General features: G+C 42.9%; 1 protein-coding gene across 1 annotated transcript in view; it reads left to right on the top strand.

The window, feature by feature from the left end:
* LOC309706776 (uncharacterized protein) overlaps nt 1-8,087 on the top strand; it is a 217,420-nt gene that overhangs the window by 142,207 nt on the left and 67,126 nt on the right. The gene's annotated exons all lie outside the window — the stretch shown is intronic.

The following is an 8,087-nucleotide window of genomic DNA, read 5'->3' as shown; positions in this document are numbered from 1 at the left end:
TTACGCAGCAGCCCCCACCACCCCTCACCCGTGGATCCCTTATTCACCCTCATCCACCCCTGTGAGGTGTTCACACATTCCCTGAGTTTCTGGAGTGCTGTCTGTCAGCGCCTTCTTCCGCTAAAGAGACGCTGACAGCCATTAATTATCACACGGGCTGAACGAAGGGCATTCCTCTCTGCTGAAATATTCATGCAGACACACACGCAGATGCTCCTCAGCCCTCTGCATCCACACACATATGCTGAGCGACGCCACCTAGCCTCCACCGGTCTTCGTTGCATTTGATAAATGAGTAAACGTTTTGTTCCAAGCAGTTGTCCGATCCCCGCCGAGCCTGGGACGAGCAGGCCGAGGCCGGGATGTAATAACCGCTCACCACACCAGCACACATAAAAACACATGCAGCGCTGGCCTTCAGCTGCATGTGCTGCACCCACTTTTATGAGACGATTTTATGATGATCTGCACAGATACTGATTTGTGATGAAAAGCACGCTGAGTATTTTAGCAGTTTATCGGAGCTAAGCGGTAAATCACCGACATCTCAGCTGTATACAGTACGAGGGCATGTGTGCGCGATGTGTGTGTGCGCGCATGGAAATAACTCTCCAGTGCTGGCTGAAGCCACAGGACACAGTACTGAACGCTCGACAGTTTGTGTTGTTTCAGTGTCCGGAGTCGCTTCCAACACACAGAACACAATGTGGGTTTTTTATGTGGATGTTGGCTGAGGTGTAGAGGTGCAGGTTTGGTTTAATTGCTCTCCAGCAGGTAGAAGGGGGAAGCTGAGAGAAAACTGAGGGTGGAGAGTGTGGGGTCTTTATTTTTACGCCAGCCGTGTTATAAATCATTGGGCGAAGTGGCCCTGAGCACTTGGGTTTAGTCCATCGAAAAGCTGTTTGTACTGGATGAAGAGATTGTCATCCTTGCTCGGTGCCAGACACTAACTGATGCAGCTTACAGTTACCCAGCATTGGGAGCGCTTGGCCACACCTAGAAAAATCACTGTGCAGTTGTTTTTGACCCCACTTACACTGAACTTCCCTCCTTATAGCACAGTGCATTTTAGGGAACATTGTAGGACTGTCTGCAATGTTCCCTAAAACATTGGACTACGAAACAGCTACCAAATCCCTGTATTTCATTCATTGAACTATCTCTTGTTCATCAGTAGGAGCAGAGTGATGCAGGTGGCAGATAGGCTGGTGTGGCAGTAAGTTTATTAGTAAATCAATGTGCTTAACTTCAGCTTTGGGTAAAGACCAAAAGACAACCAGCTAATCCATGACTCATGGTGTTACCATTCATGCAGGTAGGAATCATTGCTGCTTCCCAAACTGAATGATTGGTACTCTGGAATCACAGTCCAAGAAAAACAATGCAGTTAGTGTCTCATAAGGTGATTCAAAAACAGATGACCAATGTGACAGAGTTAAGTTTTCTCTTACACTCAGGTACAAATTTATTTTTTCTATCGATCGCTCACAGTTTTTTCCCCAGGGCTGGCCAGGTGGATGTTATGACTTTTTTTAGGCAAAGTATCTGTCCAAAGATCTGTTTGTTTCTTGAACTCTGCAGGCTCGTTGAGATATTTTCTGGTAAAGTCTCACCTGGCCTTCCTGCTCTTGAGTGTAAGTAGTGAGTTGTAACCCCCCCCCCCCCCTCCCCCCCCTTTCCATTCATGAACGCATCTCTTGATCGTAAACTTTGACACTGTTATGTCGACTTCCTTAAGACTGTCCTTTTATGATCAGTAGATCATAGTTAGATGTTGAGATTTTCTTAAACAAGAACCAACAAAGTAATCTCATGCTGTCTTCCGGAGCCGTTAGGACTGGCTGAGTTGGCCAGCAGATTTCCTGTTTGTTTTTTAAGAATGTACCACATTGTTGATGTGGACACTTCTAAAGTTTTTCATTTCTTTCTTGTTAATGTCTTGGTCTTTGAGCCTAATGATGGTCTCCTTCACTTTTGTTAACATCTCTTTGGACTACAAAACAGCTACCAAATCCAAGTTTAACACTTGGAATTAAGTCCTGATCTTCTATCTTCTATTTGTCATGGAATATAATGAATACTGTATTTGGAGTAATTGGACCACTGCTTGTCCATCAATGGTCCAATTAATCGTGAGGCTGGGGCACTGTGTATAAAGGTTAATGCAATACTTTTAAACCCCTTAAATCAAAGCTGGAGTCCTCAGTCACATCTTGACTATTTGATTTGAAATTCACTGCGGCTGCGTACAGAGGAAAAGCTATGCAAAGTACGTCACCGTCTAAATACAGCACTTTCATTTTACCTTTCTGTTCATTTGGACATGGACATCAACACATTTACTTGAAACGAGTATATTTTCACTGTCACTGTGTTTGTTTGGTCCTCAATTAGAATTATAGAAGTTTTTAAAAGGTCTTTAAAATTCGTAGGCGCCCTGTGTGAGTGGAATACGTGTCTGACAGCCAGGCAGCCATCAGGTGAGGCTACCACTGGTCACCGCAAGGATTATTTTGACACGGTGGGTTGCTGTTAGTTAATAGATACATGTAACGCACACACACACTCTAACCTCTTTCGCCCGCATACACAGGCAGCTTTGGTTTTGGGAATATGTGTATTCAGTGTCCAGGTGTTAAGGGAAAGTTCTTTGCAGTTAAGCTGATGACAGACATGTGGCTATAACTACACATAAAGTATGTGTGCAGGAGCAGACTCAGTGATCCTCCATACCAGCATCCAGAGATGAAGCTGTGGCAGCTAAAGCCCCCATCAACAGTCTGATCCACCATCTCTGTGGGGGAGAAGCTGTTTCATTCCTCCTCCTCTGATATTTCCTTATCTGATCGGTCCGCTCTGGGATGAATTGTAATCTGAAAAATCTTAACTCGCTGTTTGGAATTTTACTACGATCTAAATAATTTTTGCATGTGAGAAATAGGCCGTGTTAAATTTCACTATAAATGCCTCAGCGCAAGTCCAAAACCCTTGGTCACACTTGGTTTTTACTTACGTTTTTATGTTGAATAGCACTATTAAAAACTAGATGTGTAGAACCTGGATCGCTAATCAAGCTTCAAAAAAGTATTTACAACAAAATATTCAGTCACAGAATTTTATTTTGATTGTTTATCCCTGTTTTTTATTATTATTATTATTACTATCTAGTTTTTCTGGCACCTCATGTTGAATACACCCTCACTTCTAAGCTCTGAGAGGATGCGACACACATTAAGTATGTGGTACTGGTCTGTGTAGTCATGGATAAGTAATAAAACAAAAGCATTTGTTTCAGTCTACACCCCTCTCCATCTGTCTTTTGAGGCCTTTAAATTCAGCCTGGTTTCACTAGAAAACGTCTGATTGCTGATTTGTTTGGGATTATCGTCTTATTCCATGATCCAATTTAAGCAAACCTTCAGCTGTCAGACACATGGCCTATCGAGGAGCTCATGGTTGACTCAGTGACTGCAAGGTGCCCAGATCCTGTGGTTGCAAAACAAGCCAAAGTTATGACCCCTCCCCCACCGTGCAGGTCTGTGTGCTGATATGCTGTGTTTGTTTTTTCCCCCCAACGTGGAGCTGTGCATTAAATTATATAAATGTCATATTTCATGAACTAACATAAGACTGGGCTGTCATACCACAGACCGGAAGTTATAGGTCTTAGTGGTTTATGTGGTTTCCAGGACTTTCATTATAAAATCCCCAGTGAGATGCTGAGAGCATATTTCATGGGAAACATTACGGGAGATCCAGGATTTTCTATCATTCGATTGACTTGATCTGTTCGGGACTCCCAAGCAGTGTAAGGCAGGTAGAATACAGCACACACATTTTTAATGTGAAGTGTCAGATGTAAAACACTGACGCTGGTGTCTCACTGGCCACCAGCATGGTTTTAACAAACACTCTTCTTGTGTTGCACAACGCGACCGTTTCACAGCAAAAAAGACTGGAGACACTAAGAGGAAAGCCGAGAGGGAAGATGAGGGGAGGAGAGCAGGAGGAGAAAGAACTGCAACTGTCATCATAAACAAGAACCATCTGTCTCATTTGTGTAACTTGTTTTCTTTTAATATGAGAAGTATGCTGAAGAGATCTGGGAGTTTGAGAGAGGCCTGGGAGGGCTGGGCCCTGGGCTAAAGCCAGCCTTCTCCTGGGTTCTCTGAGCGACTGGCATTAATATCCAGCCAACCTGCAGAGTTAACCCTTTGCACGCTCACAACACAGACTGATGGAGAAAGACGGCAAACTTTTAACGGGCTTTAACCTTTAACGTGCGTAGGTAGCTGAGTGGTAAATGGAGCTGTCTGAGGGATGAAGTGTTGGAAGGGAAATGCATTGGGATGAATACATGAATATATTCCAAATTTAATTTTAAAGAGCTCCCCAAGATGCCTTTTAATCATGCTAACACCGTGTCTGCAGAGAGCCAGAGCTAATTCAGAATTCCCAGGCTTGGTTCCATAAGTGAGGAAACTTCACTATCCAGCTGATTTGATCCCACAGAGCAGCCTCAGAACAAATCCTTACCTGATATTCTGTAATGTTTTTGACTTCTTTTTTTTTTTGACAAAAGTCGTTCTTAATAATGCATTTGAAATCACAAAACTTCACTTTTGCAGTAAATGAAAAGAACCAACCCCCCAAAACACTACACCTGAGAATATTGTTTAGGGAATCACAACTTTATACCCTTAGCAATGGTCATTTCGGTATCTATAGTAGGGTGCAAAAGTCTTGCAAAAACCCTTACTTCTTTATGTTTTGCATGAAAAATGGGAAATGAGTGCAGCGATTTATTGAAACGTGGAAATACAGTATATGTGAAAAAACAGAGTTTGTACAACTGTAACAAGCTTGAAAGTCAATTTTTGGTGTGATCATCTTTATTCTTCAACGCAGCCTGAACTCTCTTAGGCAAGCTTTCTTGTAATTTCTTTAAGTAGCCTTCAGGAATAGTTCTCCAGGCTTTTTGAAGGACTTTCAACGCTCTTCTTTGCTCTGCTGATGATGGCACACTGCTTCAGTAATGTTCAGGTCTGTGCTCTGGGGAGGCCAGTCCATGACTCATAGTGTTCTCTGTGTTTTTCTATCCAGGTATGCTTTTACTGAATTCACATATTAAACAAAATTACCTTTTTCAATGTGTTAAAGAAGATAGGTAGACAGATTATTTTCCAAGAAAATATATATCTTGAAAAGTATCTGACATATGAAGCTACAATTTCACAGCAATCTTTATAAATTAATAGGCACGCGGCTTGGTTGATTTGAGAGGGATTGACCCTGAAAGTAAAGAGAAGCAAGCCACTCTCTGTCCTTTAATATGTCAGTGTGACTCATGTCTCTTTCTTCCTCTCACTCTCTTTGTCTCATGTGTAAGATGGATAATTTAATTACAGTTTGGATTTTGGTCTTTAAGTGAGCGGATAGCCCACATTGTCCTCATAATCCACTGCAAAAATAACAATGATAGTTTGATATTGTTTTCTTAAGTTTTACACGTGCCTGCATCTACTAGGAGCAGTAGTGATAAAAACATTAACATGTAATTACAAGGCCAAGCCCAAATGACTCTAATGTGTCCAAAATCAGAATACTGGAGCTGTGCCTGAATGTCATGTTGAAAAATTAGGCTTTCACCACTCAGACTCTCTCCACACAGATCAAAATCTGATGGTACATTTCAGAAAAAAACATGGCGGGTACAGGAAAATTACTTTTTAATATAACTGGGTACATGACCACTTTGACTGAGAGGTGTGGAGCTGTAGTTAGGCCTCGCCTCCATTGATTTGGCACAGTGAACTGGATTTCTTCACTTTGTGGTGAAATGCTGTGTGGTACAAGTGGTACAAGGCTTATTCAAGAGAGCTGCACTTCACCTTTGGTGAGTAAAATTCTGGTATTTTAGTAGTCTGATGCTTAGCTGATAGGTGTTCATCCCGCCCATACAGTTTATGGCCTACTCACTAGGGACGGGAATTGATAAGAACTTAATGATTCAGATTTAGCGTGTTAGAGGTATTTCCCCTTGTGATCAGTGTTGGGGCCATTACTCAAAAAAAGTAATGTATTACACATACTACACAGAACACAACGGCTTTAGCACCACTCTGAGTTCATGGCTAGCTTAGCGTTAGCAGGCACTGAAGATGTGTCAGCAGCATAATGCGGTTGATTCCGCTGTGGACGCAGTTTGCACTTTATCATTGAACTGTTGTCCTTTTGTGCAATAAAAAAAATTGTAATGTCAATATCCAAGCTGCAGGATGCACCACTATTTTCCTCCTCTGGCACACAAACTAGCGCAAGTGCAAGGGGAACCGATAAGCTGAAGGTCCGGAGACACATGATGAGGGGTTCAGTCATTCAGTGGACGAATGCACGTCTGTCACCTCGTTGCATGTCTATGAAAGGTGTGTGTATTCGATAGTGAGTGCCTCTTTTTGTTTGGGGAGGTTGGTTATGGCCTGTTAAACGTTTGTGTGGATGGTATGCTAGGTATTAGTCTAATATGTCAGCTATGATTAGCTTAAACATTTATGTTTCAGTGCTCATAAATCCAGATTTGTAGCATTTTGATTCTGACAGACTCTCTAGTGTACACAGATTAAGTTGTAAAACCCCCACTGTCAGCCTCTTGTCTCTGCCACAACCACAACCAAGAAGCATTAGCCTTCTCTGGCTGTACAATATATGTCACTATCTCAGCGTGCGTGCACGCACACACACACACACACACACACACACACACACACACACACACACACACACACACACACACACACAAATTTGGTTGCAGACTTTCGCAATCAGTGTGGCCACCACCACCCACCTCATGTGGGCCATCACAGTGGCTTAATGAAGGACAGATCTGAGAGTGGTTACGTTTTCCGCAGAGTGGAGCGCTGACTGGGTCCAGTGTTAAGTCAACGATATTGGAGACGAACGAGCAAGCAAGCCAGAGCTGGAAGGGTGCAGGGGGGGTAGAATGATACTGATAGAGATAGAAGGAGGAAAAAAAAGCATATGCCATGTGGTCTGCATTTCACTATAATCCCTGTTCTAGCCTGGTGTTCCTGCTTGTGCTCCTTCTTCAGCCCAAACCCAATCAGACGGGCTTTGAAATCTGAGCAGTCGCTCCGGTTCTTCCCAAAACTGCCTTCCCCACGCTGCAGGAAATACATCCTTGGTTGGTGTAGCATAAGCGCTGATATATGGTGCATAAACTGTGTTTATAGGTGTCAGGGGTGCAGGAAAACATCTCGGGGTGTACTGCTCACACACTCATACACACACACGCACGCACACACACAAAATACTGCACAGTGCAAACTGTGGCCACATAATAATGCAGCTGAAAGACACGGGAAATGGGTGATTTTATTGAAATATGTGTATGTCTGTCAGCAGAGCTCTGTGTGTGTGTGTGCGTGTGTTTGGAGTTGGTGGTGGAGACTCTGCACTCTTTTACTTTCCATCTTCTTGACTATTATATCTGCCTCTCTCTCTCTTACACACACACACACACACACACACACACACACACACACACACACACACACACACGTTTTATAACAAAAAGCGACAAAAGCCTTTTTTTTGACACAGCATATATTCATTATTAACATACATTCATAGGCAGTATAGTCTTCAGTGTATAAGTCTTTACAGATCTACAGTATGTCTCTATGATGATAGCAAGTTATTATAGGAAAGCTTGGCTTTATGATGGTGGTACAAGATGACAGTAGAGTCCTGAAAGTGGCATGAGAAACTGTGTGTGTAGTGTGTGTGTGCGTGTTAGGAAAGGAACAGGGAACACTTGGTCGTGTGATTTTGTGTTTGTTGCTGTAGGGCGAGGGCTCTATGTGCGCTTGGAGAGAAAGTGCTTCAGTCATCATGTGTGATGAACATGCTCGGCAACCCTCTGGCAGACCCCTTTCTTTGTATGTCTGAATGTGTATTTACATTATGTCTGTTTGGAGATGCAGGCATGTCGCTGTGTGTTAACTTGACTGTGTGTTGTTTGCATTAAGCTGACTAGCATTTGGCAGATGACAGCGTGCAGCACAAGG

This window comes from Aulonocara stuartgranti (assembly GCF_965226115.1).
Source record: "Aulonocara stuartgranti genome assembly, chromosome: 5".
In the NCBI taxonomy this organism is placed as follows: domain Eukaryota; kingdom Metazoa; phylum Chordata; class Actinopteri; order Cichliformes; family Cichlidae; genus Aulonocara; species Aulonocara stuartgranti.
The sequence above is the reverse complement of the archived record's forward strand: the minus strand, read 5'-3'. Positions and strand labels throughout refer to the sequence as shown.